General features: G+C 50.6%; 1 protein-coding gene across 3 annotated transcripts in view; it reads left to right on the top strand.

Moving 5' to 3' along the window:
- The window catches only part of LOC116947514 (prickle-like protein 2), a 223,020-nt gene that overhangs the window by 113,749 nt on the left and 87,899 nt on the right, over positions 1 to 21,372 (top strand). Inside the window, exon 6 of one of the 3 annotated variants that reach the window (XM_076070659.1) lies at positions 14,000 to 14,113. The exons of the other annotated variants lie outside the window; for them this stretch is intronic. The gene's annotated coding sequence lies outside the window, so the exon portion shown is untranslated. The remainder of the gene's footprint in view (positions 1 to 13,999; positions 14,114 to 21,372) is intronic. 3 annotated transcript variants of the gene reach the window in all.

Here is a 21,372-nt window from a genome sequence, read left to right as displayed (position 1 = left end):
CTTGCAACATTCTCTGGACTTTTTCACACATTATGCTCAACTAAACTATGTTTTTCCCTACATTACCAGGTAAGGCCCACTGAGCTCTATAGCTCTTTTTCAGAAGCGACCTGGACACAAATAATAACTCAACAAAGTGGCTTATCGCATGGAAATTTATCGCAGCCAAAATACTCTTCAAGCATGTTCCTAAATGTGGAGGGGAAAACCGACGGACCCCGGAGAAAAAAATCCACACGACCACAGAGAACGAGAGAGACACGCAAACTCCGAATATACAGCAGCAGGCGTCAGGCTCGGGATCGAACCCACGGCCCTCCTGCACACCAGGCGAGGGAGTTAACATCTCCAAGCCACCGCGGCATTCTTTTAAGAGGCCAAGCTTGACAAGCATCAGCAGACTGCCTCGTGCGTGAATACCGCCGTCGTTTCATACTTCGTGCGCGCCTGGAAACAACATCAAGGGAATGAGTCGACGATAAAGCCGAAAAGCTTGCAGAAGCATTTTGGTGGTAGCGGGCTGCAGACGGTGATAAAGACAGATTCCTTCCTTATTTAGTCGTTGAGACAGTCGGGGCAAGTGCTGTTAGTGTGTGTCTGTTAACGTCAAACACGGTACGCTGAGCGGTGATGGGGCCCTGCATGGACTGCATTCCTCACTTCTTTTGTTTTTTAACTTTGCTAATGTTGACCTTGCCGCACCGCATTCATCATGATCATCCGCAAGCCATGATCTATCCACTGCTGGTTGAAGGTCTCCCCCCCCCCCCAAGCCGATGCAACGATCCCAACGATCCGTCTAGCAGCAAGCTGATTTCATCATTCCGTCTCCGCGGCGGGGTGTACCCGTGACCCGTCCTGTTCAATCCCACTTACTGTTCATAAGCACCGAATTAGTGACGATTTTAAAGCCGAGTAACTCAAGGGGGAGGTCCAGAACAGGTACAGATACGACTTGCCGTTGACGTAACGCACCCTGAGCACGGAATCGATCCGTGTGGCCGAGATTCACGGGACCCACAGTGGCATCACCGCTCGCTTGCTACTGACGTGCGCGTGCTGACAAGCAACGGACACAAAGCCCACCCCGCGTAGGTTCGTAGTGCTGTTAGCGAGCACCTATTAAGGTAGTGAGAACCACACCCGGTTGCTATCATTGCCCCAGTACTGATAGGGTACTCATTTACGGTCGAGTCAACCGAGGGGGAGACACGGATGGGGGCTTCCCCAGGCCGTGTGAGTCGTGGGGACTGTTTGCCTTCACGTCGCAGGCCACTGCACCTTGGTGAAGTGGGGTGTGGACCGGTTCAGGAGGTATCACTCGCCACTGATCTTAGCCATCGCCCCTGATCTTAGCCATCGCCACTGATCTTAGCCATCGCCACTGATCTTAGCCATCGCCACTGATCTTAGCCATCGCCACTGATCTTAGCCATCATCGCTGGAAATCGGACATCCTTCCCCCGCACCTCCGATTAGAGCGGTTGACTATGTACGGTGCGACAGAAGTTTAACAACATGCATACACCTGTCGTGGCCTGGAATGGGACTGGCCTCTGTGCTCATAGCGCAGCACCCTAACCAACCTCCACACTGTCACACACGGGTCCGTGGTAGTGTATGTATGTATGTTGAACTTCTTCTGCACCGTACGTAGCCAACCATGCTAATCGGAGGTGCGGGGGAAGGACAACATATTAAACACAAAAATCAGTTCGAAAGAAATTAGTTTTAAATCGAGATGATTTAAAAGTGCACAACTCCAGTGGCTTTCTAATATCGGGAGGAAGAAGCGTTCCAGGGGGCCGCAGAAGCGCATCTGAAAGCGCGCGATGCAGCAGTGGCTGTTTTTGTTTGATGGTTTGCCAAAATTCGCTGCTGCTGCGAGGATGACCGGAATTCGCCTGACAGTGGTGCAAGCTGTGGATCGTCATTCCCTGCTCGGTGGACGCGCGGCCGGTAACAACCGAACCGGGTCGCCGGCGGTCACCTTTCTGGCCTGGCACGGCGAACGCAAACGGCTCCAATTATCTGCCCGCGGCCGCCTCGATAAGGAAGGAGGGGGGGTGTTGACGCGCTAAGTAACGAGACTCACTGCGGCGCAAGGCAGCCAGCGCGCGCTCAAGATTCACTTTCATCAGCGGCGTGCCGTGCCGCTGGAGCGAGATGGAAAAATATATATAATATTTAAAGCGCAGCGAGGCTAAAAATATATTTTTTTGTGTTCGCATTGAGAGTGAGAGCGAGATGAGACGCCCTTTAACAAAGTACAGACGGACTGGCAAAGATCCATCGCAGCTTGTATCTGCAGGACAGAGCCCTGTAGTTTATTTATGTAATGAGGAATGTTAAAGGGAACTTTTCGCGGTGTGCAAACACTGCGGTATATTTTTTTACCCCACCCACCCAGTCGCCCACCCCCTTCCTCCATATTTCTGAACTACCCGTATATTGCAATTGCCCTGTCGGCATCTTGTGGTCCAAAGACGAAGATTTTTTTTCTTTTGTTTTGGAACCCTGCGGATGGCAAGTGCCTCACTGGTATCTGGAAGGTGATGTCGTAGAAATACTTCTGAAGTGGTCTCAACAGACCTCCTTTTCTACACCAGAAGTATACCAATTTAATTGGCCACTGCTGTCAGTCAAACTGAAATGTTTCAATGTCAGAACTGGAAGAAGACAACTCGAATGAAAATACAAATGTAATAGGCTGGGTTTATTTGTGTGCGCAGTTGTGGTGGCCAGGCTCAGCACCATCAACTCGCTGCACCTGAGAACCTAGTTTAACCACGGGCGGCTGAAACCCGGATTTGAACCCAGGGTCTCAATCGGTGCCGGCTGAGCGCTCGGCCACCACCAAGCTCTGAATTATTAAGCGCATCCTTGGATTCGGCGTGGGATATGCTCCCATCCCAAATCTCACTGGTACCTAATGATCACACATCTGTATGTTAAGCGGCACGTTTGGATGTACATATATACAACACAGTATTAGTTTGTTTGTATCTATGTCTGGAGAAACACACCTAGATAGCTCCATCGATTTCAACGGATAAAGAATCATATTGAGCGAGATCGCTATTACAACAACAACCACTGACCGTTGACCTGATCATTCAGATTTTTGTGCCCCATCGCTGCTGATCAGATATATCGTTTACAATGCATCACTGGCGCATGATACGTCCAATTTAAAAAAAAATCACATGGAATCAGAATCAGAGTATTTATTCATGCTGGAGGAGTCCGATGAGCTATAAAGCTCTCTTTCGCACATGTCCAGCAGGGGCGGGTAAGAATGTTACAACAACAAACTGTACCAAAAAACACGACAGCGGTGTAAAGTACGAAAGTACAAGAAAGGTAAACAGCTCACCCAAACACAGACAAATCAAACGAAACCATCCCCATCCTACCAGGCACAACGGATAGACGAGTGAGTGCCTTCGAGGCACTGGCGGTATTGGGGGTGCGAAAGGTCTGTGGTGGGGGGGGGGTAGCCGGTGGTAATAGTTGAGTCTCAACGGGCTTCCCCACTACGTTGTATACACTGGTGAGCGGTGAGGGTCAAGTGAGGTGAGCGGTGTCAGGTGGGGGGGGGGGGGGGTGAATGTTTGACGAGGGTCAAGGTGAGCGTCACGTCACCTTAGTCATTGGACGGGCAGTCCACTGTACCTACTGGATACTTGGCAAGGGGTGGCAGGAGGAGGGAAGTGGCGGCCTGGGAATCTGCCGAAGTAGTTTGGGTTTCGGGGGGGGGGGGGGGGTTCCAAGCGCTCGGGATTGTGATCCGCAGACCACGCGACGGCGTTGTGCCCAGTTCGTACACCGCGCTATGCGACGATCTGGCACGCATCTGTGTTTATTCGTCTTTGGGGCTTGCGTTCGTACGTGAACGAGTGAATGCGGAGCAAAGCGTGGACTGCAACAATGCATGGCATTATAGCCGTGGAGCCAAAAAATAAGTACGTTTAAACCCACCCGCATTTTCACGATCGCCACGACAAATGAATGACAGTTATCTCCAGCGTGTAACATTTTTTTTTAATGCAGAAAGACTTAAAAATGTGCTCCGCGGCAGATGTTTGAGATTGCAGAGAGTCTTCCGTGCCGCCCGTAATAAAAAAAAATGCGAACGAAAGGTCTGAAAAGAAGTTCGCGAATTCAAATGTCACGCAGATGAGAAAATGTAATAACCACGTCTCATAATTTTCAAAAATTTCTAAATATTTTATAGGAAATTGGAACACGAACGTTGGAATTGTAACTAATGGGATACATATGAGCTGGGTCCATCTTGCGCGCACACAAACGCGCACGCACGCGCGCGCGCAGTTCGACTGTGGTTATACAAATATTAAACTTGAAAAGCTGTCTTTGAATTTCAGTTTTAATGACACCAGCTATTTTGTGAGCCGAGTGTAGGGACATAGTGGGAGGGGGGGAAGAAAAATACTTTAATAATAAAATACTTGCTGTGTGGCCTTTTCAAAAGTTATGCAGCAATATCATTGTATTACTATTATTTTAACCTTATATTATTCCCAACTAATAGCGTATTTTAACACAAACGTTCAACCATTGCACACACAGATGCCCCGTATAACCTTTAACAGACTGTTGGGTCAAGTGCTGTAAGCGAGCACCTATGAAGGCCGGCACGGCACACGAGGGGGTGGGTGGCCAGCACCACGCCCAGCCGCCTTTGTCTCCCAAGTGGCGATGTTTACACACCGCACCAGGTACTCATTTGAGGCTGAGTCGACCTAGTAGAGGCCCAGGACCGGTTCAGATAATCGTCACCGGTGTTGGCCGTGAGCGGAAATCGAACTCGGGGTCACCGGGTTCAGTAGCGGAGCGGTTCGCGCAGGAATTCATATTGCGTGTGTGTCTGCACATGCACACATGCACACACCGACTCACACCGCAAGCCAACAACACCAACGTCCTCCACCGCCAGTGGTTGTTCGCCGTGATTTATCAATGTTTATTTGCTCTTCTACTGCCAGTGTCCAGGAGGAAGTAGACACGCGGCAGTGCAAACGGTGTTTTGTTGTTGCTTTGCTTGACTCGGGCGATGCGCTATCTCTCCCGTGCGTGGCGTGGTGTGGCGTGAGCGGGTGCGTCCTGCCGAGACCATGAACCGGTCAAACTCTGGACCTTGGAGGACCTAAACGACCGGCCCGGCCCATGCGGTGCACCCTCACCACCCCCTCTCCCCCACCACCACCCCTCACCACCACCACCCCCCCCCCCCCCCGGGCTCCGTTCACAATCGCGACGACGAGAAGCAACGCGTGGCGTGTTGAGCATCCGGGCGCGTGCAGGAAAGGTTGTTGCCGTTAAATTTTGATTTAAAGCTTTCGTGACTGCAGGAATTCATATTCTTGATTCTTTCGGTAAAGTCACGTAGAACGGAAACAATAAAATCATAAAAATAATAAAATTCTCACGACATTTCGACTGCAACACAAGCAATCATCATCAGGTGTGAAAACCACAACAAGAAGATTTTCGTGAGAATTTTATTGTTTTATATTTTTATTATTTTATTGTTTCCCTTCTACGTGACTTTACCGAAAGAACCAAGAATATGTTGTTGCCGTTGTTTGTCGCTGCTGCCTCGCGCCTCGCCCACCCCTGTGTTCGCTGTGCCTCTAAAACAGGGAAAAAATTGAAAGTGATTTCCTGCCAGCGCAGGGAGGGAGGTCGGCTACCAAAAAAAACAAGAAGAGACATTTTTTTGTTCGAATTCGGTAACGCCAAGGACAACAAAAATATTTCAAGAGCCCCGATGCACGTGGATAATTATACGAGACGGTGGCTCTGAATAGATGAAGCGGTCCCTTATCGAGCCGCACGCGGCTCCGAAGCCACGGGTTGCTCCGACCCCTGCCGCTAGTTGGAGCATCCAGGGTCGGTGCTTGGAGCCGGCGGTGGAAATTCCACATTCCCATGGCATGGACGAGTCTATCCACGGCACGACCACTTTTAAGTTGCAACACAGAGTGGTACATATTTTACTAACCCCCGGACGGTTGATGGGATGAGTCGACCACCCCCCCCCCCCCGCCTCTCCAACCCGGATTTGAACTCGCAGATTTCCAATTGCGAGCCGCTCGCTCTGCCGCTGGCCCCGTGAGAAAGTTGACGGATTGTCGCCGTGACAAAGTGACACCGGCTAGAGTGGCACAAACAGCCGCAGAACTGTGTCACCAAGTCGCCCCGAATGTGGCCAATCTCGTCGCACCTCGGCGGTGAAGCAGGTGTGAGCCTCTATTTAAGGGCGAAACAGGAGGACTTCTTAGCAATGCTGGCGGCTGTCGCTTCATGAGGCTGGTTGTTGTTGTTGTTGTAATCACCAGCGAAACGTCACAGTACTCGAATTGTAAATATTGTGGGTTTACGCTCCAACACAACCGATTAGTGCTGACGTAGTAACCAATTGGCACGTTTTGTTTACGTGACAAACCTGGCCAATTGGCTGTGTCGGGTGGTGGCGGTTTTAACGACACATTGATATTGACGCAAGCAACCACAAAAAAAACGTTTGTTATGGATAATATTGATGAAGTAGAGATTGGGCATGCTTGGGTCGCGAGGACCCCAAGAGATGGCACGATGGTAACAGATCCTTCAATCTATCTGTGCAGAGCGTTGAGCAGTTACCCCCCTTTTAAGCATGGTTTTTCTGTCCCCATGCCCGACACTCGTGAATGGGATTGACCAATAACATCGCAATGTAGGACCCTTGTGACGATGGAGGGAAAGGACACGATTATTGTTATCATCATTATTATAATTGCACGCTTTATAAACATTGATACCGAAGTATGGGACAATTAAGGAACTAAAATCTTAACGCGCCCGTCAACAGTACTGCCTGAAAAGATAACACGTTAAATAATTGAAGGTCGACGTTTTGGGGCAATGGCCCTTCTTCAGAGCACTTGCAGTTCCTCTGTTGAGTTGTTTGCCGATCCTGTTTGCGTGCCAATGCAGCAGCAGCAGCAGCAGCTGAATCAGCAATAAGAGAAACATTAGTGAAACAACCAAGTCTCCAGTGGCGCCAAACTATCTGTAATGCACGGCAATAAACCGATGTCAGTGTCCTGACGCACTGTGCATTCAGAGACACCATATACAGCTCGATTGCGTTTCTCGGTGCGCGCAACTCGGCTCGTGACTCACGCCGCGTGTGTACCACGCGTGGTGTGCGTGTGGCTTTTTGTGTGTGTTTGTTGTACCCTCTCCCCCCCACCACCCCCGGTTAGCACGGTCGGCAACGTACGGCACGAAATAAGTTCGTGTGGGTTTTTAATTTTCTTTCCCACGGGTGGACCTTGGTCGGTTGAGAAACTCTGAACGCTTCAGGACAGCAACAGTTCGGCAACAACAGCCTACGGTTTCACACGTGCGACGCTTGTTGTTGTTGTTGTTGACTCCGGCAAGGTCCGTAAGCCCAGTCACGGGTCTTAAATATATTCTCGCCGCCGTTTCGGGAAGCCTTACGCTGGGGCAGAAACCCATTGGGGGTGGAGGTGTGGCGTTACCGGGGTGAACGTGGGAGACAGTTATACATTTACAATCCTAAAACTAAACAACGACAAAATATAACAACCTAACCCTAACACACCCCCCCCCCCCACCACCACGCTCAGAACGCTGCGGCCTTTAAAGGGGGGGAATACAGGGTGCTTCAGAAAAATGTTAACATTTCCGAGAAATTTGCCACAATAACCACGAGAAATGTGCCTCCTCCTCCTGGCTCTGGAGACCACCTGGAGAAGATTCCAGGCCACGCGTTGACAACGATGGCGAACAAGTGGGAGGCTCTTTGACTTTTTGAAACTATGAACGTTACATTTGTTATCAGGAAAGAACCAAAGAGTATGGATTCCTGCAGTCACGAAAGCTTCAAATCAAGACGTTAAAGGGTATTATCCATTATTTTTCCATTAAAAACGATAGTCCCATGTGAGCGTTAAAGAAAATTGTGAAGCCCCCTGTATGTAACAGGCGATGTTTCGGGGCAATGGACCTTCTAGCATTGCACGTGAATAGAGTATCGGTGCATTCCAGATGGTCGTCTGCAGACGCCCACGCTTTAGCAGAATTTATAAAGGTCAGGTGGAGGTGGTGAGGGCGATAAAGGAATGTGTATTGAGAGATGTAATGCGTTGTTATTGTGCGAGTAAGCACGCGGTGTGGGGGAGCGGCCGTGTAGCGGTTAGCGCTCTGCGCTACGAACTCGGCAAACCGAGATCGATTCCCGCTCACGGCCAACACCAGTGACGGTTATCTGAACCGGTCGTGGGCCTCCCCTAGGTCGACTCGGCCTCAAATTAGTGCTGTACCTGGTGTGGTGTGTAAACATCGCCACTGGGGAGACAAAGGCGGCTGAGCATGGTACTGGCCACCCATCCCATCGTGCGCCATGCCGGCCTTCGTAGGTGCTCGCTAGCAGCACTTGCCCCAAAATTATGTTAAGGCTATACGGGGGATCTTTGTTTCGTGGCATAGTGGAAACTCTTGAGTTCAATTCCCAGCCAAGGCTAATATCAGTGGTGAGTTATATATGAAGCGGTCCTGGGCCTCCTCTGGGTCAACTTGGCCATAATTAAATAGCTAGTGAATGTTTGTAAACATCTTCACCAGGAAGACTAAGGCAGCCGAGCATGGTACTAGTCACACGACCCAGTTGTTTTGCCGTGCCGCCCTTAATAGGTGCTCCCTAACGGAACTTTGCAAAACGCTTTGTCCAAGGGTGTAGTACTTGTCCGGGGGATCTTTGTCTTTCGTAGGGCACACGCAGAAGAGGTGCTGCAGTAGTTGCAGTGAACCCAGGGATTTGAGTTAATTTCCCAGTAATGACTTACATCAGGATCAAGTGACTTCTGAATCTGTGCCAACCTTAATATGTGCTCGTGTACAGCACCCTCCACCCCCCTCCACTCCCCAACTCTCTGTAGAGCCATCCGTATATTTGCCGTACGATTTGTACTTTGCTCCATATGCCTGCAGAGCATTAGGTTTCGCGTCCTGCTTGCATCACGACTTCCACAGGTGATAAGGTGGCGCATTCCAGGTCTGGATGTGCCTCCTCGCACCGTCTCTCGCTCTCTCTTATCACGTAATGGAGCATGATGAGGACGCAGGCAGCACCGTGCAATTCCAAGCTTTGCGCCTCTCCACGCGGTAAAAACTAAAAGATGTGACGAGGAAAATCTATCGTCGAATCGCGTCGCAGCCTCCTGAAGAAGGGTGCCACGGTGGCGAGATGTGAACTCCCTCGCCCGGTATACAGGAGGTTGTGGATTCGATCGCGACCCTGACGCCTGCTGTATATTTTGAGTTTGGATGTCTCGCTCTCCCCGTGGTCGCGTGGAGTTATTTTTCCTGGTCCCTCCGGTGTTTCCCTCCACATTTAGAATCAACATCACACGTTTGTAGTATTTGGCTGCTATAAATGTCCACGTGACAAGCCACTTTGTTGAGCGATCATTTGTGTCCAGGTCGCTTCTGAAAAATAGCGATATAGGCTCAGTGGGGCCTTACCTGGTAAAATTAAAAAAAAAATTGAGTTTATAATCCCTGCCAGATTAATCGGATTGCCGGACCGGCGAATCTGTAAGGCAGATCTCCCTACTGCGAAGAAAGGCCGTCGCTTGAGAACTTCGCCTCCTATAATATTTCCCCTTTTAGGGCGGTGTTATTGGACGAATGTTCCGCGGGTTATTGTTTTTGGTGTTATTTGGCCAATTTCACCGAGGGGCGGTGTGCATCTTCAACATCCTTTGTGTTGTTTTTTTTTTAAGATCCTTCCGCCACCACCGCCTCCTCTGCTATAAAATCGCTTTGCACGGGTTTGGGTGGCGTCTCTGTTCAAGCAGCATCTGACGGCAAAACATCTCGCTAATAAAACACCGTATCTATAAATACGTTAAATCCCCGCCGGGGCTCAATTGAGCTCCTCCTTTCGCTTGGCGGGCCGCAGGATGGGCGTGAGTGTTCACACTCCTGGCCCTTAACTTGTCCTCTTCCTCCCTCTCTCTCTCTTGCAGCTTCTCCCTCATCTCTCCCCTTGCATCTCCCACTCCAGTCATCCCTCTCTCTCTCCAACTTGGCATCCACGCCCGCTCCCAAAATTGTAGTTAACTTCCAACAAACTCCCTACCTCCCGCGTCAGTGCGATTAGCTATGGATTCTCCACAACGACGCGAAAGATTACGTGGCGTTGTGTAATTGTATGCGTTTTTATTCATCGGACTGGAACTCACGTCTGGCAGGGTGGGGACCATGCGCATGGAGTCAGCATCTGGCAGCTTCACCAGAATTCGTGGCTGCGAGCCCGACTGCTGATGCGACACCGAACGCTGGAACCAGTCCCACAGAGGTTCTTGCGTTCGACCAACGCTGCTGAAAGCTCACTTCCAGATGGCCACGCGGCCGATTGGGATGTGTAAATAAATAGAGAGCTTAAATGTTGCGCGTGGAGAGACGAATACGGGAGGCGTATGGTCAAACTTATTTATTTTGTTACAGTGGATTAGATCACCTTCAGAATGGAGTGGGTCAGTTAATAGCGTGTTGGGCTATGAACTCGGCGACCAGAGTTCAATGCCTGTTTGGGCATCTCTTCACGAAACCCGCGCTCACCAGCGTGGCGAAGTGCGGTCAAACAGCCCCAATGGTCTGAAATTGAAAGTAGCTGCCATGCATTTTCCCACCTTCGATGTTTAAGTGCATTGCTTTTAATCGCTGTACTACCACTCGAAGAAGAAGAACAACAACAACAACAACAGTGTTTAAATATGCAAACAAATATGCAAAATAAGTCGTTTTTGATATTTAAGATGGTCAGGCCATGGTCTAAATGTATCTTCTGTACATTTGGGAGAGAGTGCACCAACTCCTCGTTTGTAGAGCTGAAGAAAGTGCGGCGTCACGGCTGTGTTGGAGAGATCCTTGCAGGATATCGAGCAAATACCTCCCCTGTTGCTTGTGTCCCGGAGCACACGGTTCAGCCTGAGTCGGGGAAAACCTCTGATAAGGAAAAGCAAAATATTAGCTCTTTTATCTGACTTAAAAATCCAAGTTGGGAAAATGCACCGCACGTAAAGCAACACGACAGTAGCTCGATGTCCCCGTGACTCGCAACAGCGCGTCGTGTCGCTGCCGCCTAAAACCATGACGCCTTCTCGACTCTGTGCTTGAAGTGGAGGCCGTGGAGTTCACAGCTCTCCCCCCCCCCCGCCTACCCACCATCCCGTGAGTTTGAAGAGTTTTAATGTTTCAAATATTACATTCGTCGTAATCTCACGAGATGCAAGCTGGGTTTTTTTTTTGGTCTGCACAATGAATTTCGACGCATTCTGAAGTCGCGAATATCTCTCGTTCGCTGAGACTTTGTTTCACCGAGTGAGCACCTGTTGAGACTTTGAATCTCTGTTTAACAGATATGCTTTCGCAATCAATATTATTCATAATTGGGTTTTTTTTATTCGGTTAGACCGGGTAAATATAAATGTGTCATTGAACCCTTCACCACCCGAAAAGGCCAATGAGTAAGGTTTTCATAATGAAGGTTTTTTGGTTAGATCGCGTTATTTATAAATGTGTCGTAACCCTCCACCACCCGACACGGCCAAACAGCAAAAAGTGTCACATTGACAAAAGACAAATAGTTCACTACTTTAGCCCACCGGTGTGTGTAAGGTTTGTCACGTAAACAAAACGTGGCAATTAGTTGCTACTTCAGCACACCGGTGTGTTGGAGAGTAAACTCACACCGTTTAAAATTCGACTACGACGTTTCGCTGGTGATTACAATAACCAGTTTCATCAGGCGATAGCCGGAATTATGAAGAAGTCCTCCTGTTTCGGTCTTAAATAGAGGCTCCCACCTGCTTCAGCGTCGAGGTGTGACGAGATTGGCCAGATTTAGAGCGATTTGGTGGTTGTTGTGTCGCAGCACGTATGCCGAGAGGAGGCTCTTGAGGTGCGCACTACGAGGGGCGGGTGCTGCGTGGGTTTCGCCACCACGGTTAAACTTACAACAACAACAAAAGCTATTTTTTTATTTCAACAGATAAGGCCTACTGAGCTGTACAGCTATTTTTCAGCAGCGACATGGCCACAGATCATAGGACAAGGAAGTGTCTATATCAAGTGTAAATGCATGTTTTTTTTTTATGTGGAGGGAATAATCCACCCGACCACGGGGAGAACATGCAAACTCCAAATATACAGCAGGTGTCAGGGTCGCGATCGAACCTACGACCTCCTGCGTACCAGGCGAGGTAGTTAACATCTCCTAGCCACCGTGGCGCTCCTGATATAACAAAATATAGTTACAAATGTATAAAAAATGAATGACAAGGAGAGCCTCGTTTGCGCCTTGGCAATAATGACACTGTGACCGCCAACAGCAAAGGCAGGCATTGGCGGCCGAGTGCTCCTTTTCAGTGGGGGGTGGGGGGGTGGGGTTTGACAGATTAAATCCATGTAATCCTTTAACCCCTCACGGTTTAGTCGTAGCGCCGAGATATGACATGTGCTCTTTCCAGCTATGTTGACATCAAACGAGCAGCAGCAGCGGCAGCGTCGTCTTCCGTTTAATTTGATATGAAAAAAAATGAAAATTGCAGAATTTTTTTCTTTCGGCTTTCCTTTGGTTATTTTTTTTTATCGATGGAGAACGTTAATTGGTGGTGCACGATGGCCTCGCCACGCAGGCTTCTAATCAGCGACGGCGTCTGGCAAAATTGCGCGTTTCTTTGAAGCGGGCAAATCGGTCAAAATTAACTTGGATTTAGTTTTGCTGTGAACCGGGAGAGGTGGTCGACAAAGATCTCCCGTGCAGCCTTAACAGACTGTTGGGGAAAAGCGCTGTTGGCGAGCACCCTATGCTGGCCATCACGGCACGGGCTGGGGTAGGTGGAGAGCACCACGCCCGGCCACATTTGTCTCCCTAGCGACGTTGTTTAACACACTCCACCAGGTACAAAATTAAGACCGAGGGGAGGCCCAGGACCGGTTCGGATATCACTCGCCACTGATCGTGGCCCAGCACGCTAGCCGCACCTCCCGCACTGGTGAATAGTTATTTCAGGAAAAAAACATATTTCCGAGTACAATCATTTATATCCGTGAGTTACACCGCATTTTGTCGGTTCGCTTCCATTGCCCAAAACAAGAATTGTAAAATGTGTCACCGGTTCTGGCTTTCGTAAAACAAGCGAGTTTGGGAGCTACAGACACAGCCTGGATATGGAATTGTGGGAGATTTAGCGGCGTGACTAATTGCCGGAGAGTCGTGACTCGCTCTGCCACTAATGGAATTCATCGTTTAACCCTAGTGCCGGCCAAATCATTCTCTCCAGATGCAACTCTGTCAGAGACGAATTGTGGTCTGAATGACACGAGTATTCTGCTCGTAATGCAGCGCACGTGTCTGCGTGCTTTTGATTGCGCCCGTGAACATGGTTGTGTGCCGATGTGTGTTTGTACGTGCGAGGTAGTGTAACGGTCAACGCATTGAGCAGCGAACACGGCGGCCCGAGTTCAATTCCCGCTCACTGTAAATACGAGTGTCGAATATCTGAATCGGTTCTGGGCCTCCCCTGGATCGATTCCGTTCCAAATGAGTACCTGGTGCGGTGTGTAAACATCGCCACTAGGGAGACAAAGGCAACCGGGCGTGGTGTTGGCCACCCACCTCCTTGCATACCGTGCCGGCCTTCATAGGTGCTTGCTAACAGTACTTGTCCCAAAAATATGTGAAGGCTAAACCGGGGATCTTTGTCATTGTCTTCTTATATGCTCTTGTGTGAGAGAGTATGCTTATATGTGTGAGTGTGTGCACATGTGAGAGTGTTTACGTGCTTGTACATTTGTGTATTTGTACATGCGTGTGTGTGTTTGCACGTGTGAGTGTGTGTGTATACAATTGTACTTTTATATGCATGTGTGTGCTTGTGTTTGTGCACGTGTGCAGGCATGCTTAGGAGCTCTGTGCATTGACACCCCAAGTCTCTGGTGCAATTCCCAGTAAAGGGCACAGGAGCCAATAAATAGCTGCATCTCTCCCAAGGCCTGCTTCCACCTCCAGGTTCGCTACGACCCCAAACACGAGGCCCGGTGGGATGGTGGTGATCCTAACACCCACCACAATATCCACACGAGTCTCAATCCACACTCAGGAACCAGCACCAGTAGACTACTACTATGGGCAATCTGTCTGCGTTTCACAGTGTGCATGATGCTGCTGCTGATGATGATGCTGCTGATGATGATGCTGCTGTTGATGATGATGATGCTGCTGCTGCTGCCCTGACGTAAAGGTCAGCGGCGCACTGGACTTCTAATCCACAGGTGGCCGGTTCGATCCCATGCCCTGACGCAGCAGTTGAAACAACGGTGCGGGCTTCTTTTTTTGTTGTAAATTATTTGTATTGATCCAACACCGGGGGCGGGGGGGGGGGTGGAGAGGGTGTCCAACTTCCGCGACAGATGAGAGTGGTGCATAGCGGGATAGGCGGCTCGGACAGACAACCGACACAGACGTGTAAGGCCATAGCATTGTGCGGTACGTCATGCGGTACGTGTAGGGCCATAGCATTGTGCGGTACATCATGAGGTACGTGTAGGGCCGTAGCATTGTGCGGTACATCATGAGGTACGTGTAGGGCCGTAGCATTGTGCTGTACGTCATGAGGTACGTGTAGGGCCAGAGCGTTGTGTGGTACGTCATGAGGTACGTGTAGGGCCGTAGCGTTGTGTGGTACGTCATGCGGTACGTGTAGGGCCATAGCATTGTGCGGTACGTCATGAGGTACGTGTAGGGCCGTAGCATTGTGCGGTACATCATGAGGTACGTGTAGGGCCGTAGCATTGTGCTGTACGTCATGAGGTACGTGTAGGGCCAGAGCGTTGTGTGGTACGTCATGAGGTACGTGTAGGGCCGTAGCGTTGTGTGGTACGTCATGCGTCAGATCCCTTTTCTTTCGGGAATAGAGGTGGAGGGGGGGGGGTCAGTCTAATTTCAAGTTCATTCAAGTGAACTCAGAGTCTCTTGGAGTGGCATTCACGAGGGGCCGGCGTGGGTTTCTTAAATCTTCATCCCGCCTGCGTCCGCCCGGGGGTGGGAGTGGAGGTTCAGCACGCTCATTCGATCGGGCAGGGCGCGTGCGCCGGGGTGGCGCGTGGGTAACTTCCACCTCTTTCCAGAGGCGAAAGTTGATCTTGCCAAAGGTCCGACGAAGAAATGGTTGGATGTGGAAATGAGGAAACTGCGGCGTGTGTGTGTGCGCCTGTGTGTGCGCCTGTGTGTGTGTGTGTGTGCGCCTGTGTGTGTGTGTGCGCCTGTGTGTGTGCGCCTGTGTGTGTGTGCGCCTGTGTGTGTGTGTGTGCGCCTGTGTGTGTGTGTGTGTGTGCGCCTGTGTGTGTGTGTGTGCGCCTGTGTGTGTGTGCGCCTGTGTGTGTGTGTGTGTGCGCCTGTGTGTGTGTGCGCCTGTGTGTGTGTGTGCGCCTGTGTGTGTGTGCGCCTGTGTGTGTGTGTGTGTGTGCGCCTGTGTGTGTGTGTGCGCCTGTGTGTGTGTGTGCGCCTGTGTGTGTGCGCCTGTGTGTGTGTGCGCCTGTGTGTGTGTGTGTGCGCCTGTGTGTGTGTGTGTGTGCGCCTGTGTGTGTGTGTGTGCGCCTGTGTGTGTGTGTGTGTGCGCCTGTGTGTGTGTGTGTGTGCGCCTGTGTGTGTGTGCGCACGCGTGTGGGCGGATGAGTGCCGCAAACCGCCTCTGTAGGGGCTGCCTGGAGTTCCCGTTAGCGGAGGCCCTTCCGATCAGCAGTGGCGCGAACAACCTCAGCGATTGCAGGGCTGCGCCTTTACCTTTCCCTATTCTTCCATCCCGCATGCGTGCGATACGCTTACAAAAATTCAAATCGAGTGACTCAATGTGAAACGCAATTAAAAATTACAAATCGCTGGGCACGTCCCGAGAGATGCCTCTGGCTCCTCTCTCTCTCTCTCGCCTGGAGAGCCATCGGTGTCGAAACTTTTGGATACGAGCGCCCGGCAACGGAGAGCAACTTGGGCTCTCCTACCCCCCCCCCCCTCCTCTCCCCCCAACGTTGAAGGAGTGGGGAGCGCTCCACGTGACATCATCACAGCTTTAGTTGAACGCTCATCTGTTTGGCATTATCCCTCTGGGAGACGATGAGATTGCCCGTTTTGGTGCGGGCGGGTGGGCATGCGGAGGGTTGGAGAAACTCGAGTAAGGTCTTGGGAGAAAGTGAAGTTTTCCGCTTTATTTAAATACTTCGCGTGGTCCGTTAAGAAGCGAAGATGACGACGACGACTACCCAGCCGTCGAACCACCACACTCCCCGTCTACCCAGCCGAGCAGGCGGTGACGGTGGCGCTAGGCACAAGAGCGAACGTAGCAAAAGCGCAGAACCCCAAGCAGCGCAAGGGGAGCACCGGATTCGGTCTCAAGTTCAAATTCTCATAAACACAATAACATTAATTGACATAACCACCAAAGTAATATCTCTTATGTCTGTCTCGTCTGTATCTCTCTTCCCAGTGCCATTGTCGATACCGATGTCATTTCGATGCCGCTTCTCTCTTTCTCATATCTGTGTCTCTCATCTCGCTTCATCTTCGTCGTTCTTCTACATTTCTCTCATCTCACTGTGGGCCAGCGCTCGCAACGGCAAAGTAGTTCTCTGGTGGGAGAGGTTGGGGGGGTAGTAGTAGTGGGGGTTCGCTAAATTGGACTGTGTGTATTAGACAGAGGAAGCCCTATTGTGCTGTTTCACCTGGGCAGGTGTGGGGGAGGGGGGCGGCCGTTGGGGAGGGGAGGGGTTAGGGGGGGGGCAGACACCTGAATAATCCCCGCTGGATTTACGCTGTCGGTCAGTGGTCACTTCTGCGGGACCTCTCCAACCCTTGCTAAGCAGAGCAAACAAGGAAGACGTGGGGGGGGGGGACAACTGGGTGCGAGGTGTGAACCTTTTTACTCCGCGCAAAGACAAAGGTCCCCCGTGTAGCCTTAGCAGACTGTAGGGGCAAGTGCTGTTAGCGAACACTTATAAAGGCCGGCACGGCACACGAGGGGGTGGGTGGCCAACACCACGCCCGGCCGCCTTTGTCTCCCGAGTGACGATGTTTAAACATCGCTCCAGGTACTCATTTGAGGTTGAGTCGACCTAGGGGAGGCCCGGGACCGGTTCAGATAATCGTCACTGGTGTTGGCCGTGAGCGGGAATCGTTCCCGGGTTGCCAGGTTCATAGCGCAGCGCGCTAACCGCTACAGTACCGCTCCCCACACACACACACCCACACACCCAACCACCCACACCCCCACACACACACCCACACACCCACCCACACACACACCCATCCACACACACACCCACCCACACACCCACACACACACCCAGACACCCACACACACACCCACCCACACACCCACCCACACACACACCCACACACCCACACACACCCACACACACACACACCCACACACCCAAACACACACCCACACACCCACCCACCCACACACCCACACACACACCCACCCACACACCCACACACATACCCACACACCCACACACCCACACACACACACACCCATCCACACACACACCCACCCACACACCCACACACACACCCAGACACCCACACACACACCCACACACACACACACCCACCCACACACACACCCACACACACACCCACACACACACCCACACACACACACACCCACCCACACACCCAAACACACACCCACACACCCACACACCCACACACACACCCACACACACACACACCCACCCACACACCCACACACACACCCACCCACACACCCACACACACACCCACACACCCACACACACACACACCCACACACACACCCACACACACACCCACACACCCACACACACACCCAGACACCCACACACACACCCACCCACACACCCACCCAGACACCCACCCACACACCCACCCACACACCCACCCACACACCCACCCACACACTCATCCACACACCCACCCACACACACACCCACACATACACCCACCCAAACACCCACACAGACACCCACACACACACACACCCAGACACACACACACACACACCCAGACACCCACACACACACACACACCCACACACCCACACACCCACCCACACACCCACACACCCACACACCCACCCACACACACACCCACACACACACACACCCACACACACACCCACACACACACCCAGACACCCACACACACACCCACCCACACACCCACCCACACACCCATCCACACACCCACCCACACACACACCCACACATACACCCACCCAAACACCCACACAGACACCCACACACACACACCCAGACACACACCCACACACACACCCAGACACCCACACACACACCCACACACCCACACACACGCCCAACTACCCCACAGTGGGCCTTGTTTCCTCATCCAGACCCCTTGTTTATTGGGCCAGGGCGTGCTTATTCAAGGGGGGTAAGGTGGGGATGGCAACAAGGGGGGAAAAAGAGAGCCGTGCAAATGAACATTTCCAGCGCCAGCAAAATAAGAGTGTTATCCGGACAAATGAAATAACTTCTACTCCACACACCCGCGCGTCTTAGAAAAAATATCTTAAGTATAGTTTGGGTTATTTTTTTATTTGGGGATAACGAGACTGATGTGGTGGTGGTGGGGATTATATTTTTTTTGGCAGCGTCTAAAGTGCTGGCCACGGAGTGATGTTTCTCGTTGAAAATGTCTCGCGGCCGCACAAATGGGGCAGGATTTATTAAGTGCAGTCAGTGGCAAGATCCCCAGACCTCGAGCAACTCGTCAACATATTTCATCTAAATGGAGTGTTCTCACTGGCCCATTTGTTCTATTGCGAGAGAGAGAGAGAGGGACGAATGTGAAACCAAATATTTTCTGGACGCGCACGGGGCGGAGCGGTGGCGGGGTGGTGCGCTGCGCCACGGACACTTGTCACCCCAGTTCGATACCCGGACAAGGCTATATTTCAGCGGAGGGTGATATCGCAATCTAACCTGGGCCCGTGCCGCTTCACCAGCCCTCACCGAGCAATACGCTCAAGGATGGTCAGGGATGGTCAAGGATGATCAATAGAGGATGCCTTCATCCCACAACAGTGGTGGTGGAAGTTCCACATTCCTATGGCTGAGGTCAGTGGCTGCTTGTTAATCACTTTAAACTTGAGTGACTTCTCAATTGCATGCGTATCCTTTATTTAACCAGGAGTAAACCTCTGCTAATACAAAAAGTGAACGAACAATATCTTAAATTTTTATTTAAAGCTTTCGTGACTGCAGCAATTCATATTCTTAGCTCTTTCGGTAAAGTCACGTTGAAGGGAAACAATAAAATAATAAAATATATATAAAACAATAAAATAATAAAATATATAACAATATTGTTTTCTATATTTTAATATTTTATTGTTTCCCTTCAACGTGACTTTACCGAAAGAGCTAAGAATATGAACAATATCTGAAGAAGAGGCGACCTGAGCTTTTGGTGGCATTGGGGGGGGGGGGGGGGGGGTCAGGGAGAGGGGAGGTTCAGAGGAAGGGATGGTGGGGGCAGAAGATGGCTAGACAGTAATGTATTATTTAATAAATTTGTGCGGAGCTTTGAGTGTCACGCCTTCATGTGTGTGAGTGTTGTGTGTTTTTTTTTATTTTACCAGGTAAGGCCCACTGAGCTATGTAGCTCTTTTTCAGAAGTGACCTGGCCACAAATGATAGCTCAACCAAGTGGCTTATCGTGTGGAAATGTACAGCAGCCACATACTCGAAACGCTTGTTTCTAAATGTGAAGGGGAAAACCGGAGGACCCAGAGAAAAATCCACGGGGAGAACATGCAAACTCCAAATAACCAGGCGTCAGGGTCGGGATCGAACCCACGAACCTCCTGCATACTAGGCAAGGGAGAAAACATATCAATCAAGTACTCTGATTCCCTCCCACAGGAAACAAAACATCCCAATGTGACAGGGCCCTCGTGAAAAATACTCTTGAGACCAAGTATTATTGTCTTTATAAAGGGCATTATTAATATTTAGTACGTTATAAATATTGACAACCAGTTATTGAGGAGTCAAGTCCATTTTACAAGAGGGACCTTCGGGGAATCGAAGATAAATTAATGAACAACAACACCCAGAGGCGCCGCGCTTTGATGCGTGGCGATAAATGGTGGGTAGGTGTCTTGTGTAACGTGTCGTGTGTTCAGACCCCGTTTAAACTCGCATTGCCCAACGCACACGCACGCGCGCGCGCGTGCATTTGTGCGGACTCCCCTGTTTTAAGAGTCTAAGATCTCAGTGAGGCTTTCCTGGGTAATTATTATAATTGCGTCCTTGCTGAATGATAGGGGTGAAGCGGTGGCGCAGTGGATAATGCTCTGCGCGATGAACCCCGTGACCCGACCGCGGCCAACATCAGCGGTGAAAGCCCCCAACCACCATATATTCCCGGTCCCCTCTATTTCACCAACCCAAAGTGACGAGCGTGGTGAAATATGGTCAAACAACCACCCCATGTTTGTAGTAATCGAACTACTCGACGATGCTCATCTTGTTCTGCTGGCCCTGGTGGAACTAATTAAGGTGGTGGTGGCGATGATGATCATAATGATAATCACATTTTTGACAATGACAACCATTGAGATGATGACAATTGATTGATCCGACTCCCAAACAGCCCAGTCTTTGTCCCAGCCCACACATACATATATCCAGTGCTGCACAAACACCCATACAGTATATTACACTTACATAAACCACTAAGTTCTGAATACTGCTTATCCAAACATCGTTCAGACAGACATACACGCACGCACGAAGGGAAACAATAACGCATTGTGCCGAGATCATCCGGATGGCTCTAAGAGCCAAAGAAAAGCATGCCGACCTGCTGACGATACCCCCCGCTCACCCCCTACAGCAGTCGTGGGGCTAGACGAGAGGTCGGCAAACAAAAAATAATAATAAGGGGCATTTTGTTTTTAATTGGGACAAAAAAATAAAGTCACATTTTCAAGAGCCGCATTGCACGCGAACAACACGAGACGGTGGGACTTTAATAAATGACGTCACGGAGCGATCTTTAAAGAGCCGCGTGCGGCTCCGGAGCCGCATGTTACCGACCCTTGGCCATGGTAAACTGGACTCCCATGGTAAGCTGGAATCCCATGGTAAGCTGGAATCCCATGGTAAATTGGACTTCCATGGTAAACTGGACTTCCATGGTAAACTGGACTACCATGGTAAACTGGACTTCCATGGTAAACTGGACTACCATGGTAAACTGGACTT

This window comes from Petromyzon marinus, chromosome 30 (assembly GCF_048934315.1).
Source record: "Petromyzon marinus isolate PM22_M1 ecotype Great Lakes invasive population chromosome 30, UKy_Petmar_22M1.pri1.0, whole genome shotgun sequence".
Taxonomy (NCBI): domain Eukaryota; kingdom Metazoa; phylum Chordata; class Hyperoartia; order Petromyzontiformes; family Petromyzontidae; genus Petromyzon; species Petromyzon marinus.
The sequence above is the reverse complement of the archived record's forward strand: the minus strand, read 5'-3'. Positions and strand labels throughout refer to the sequence as shown.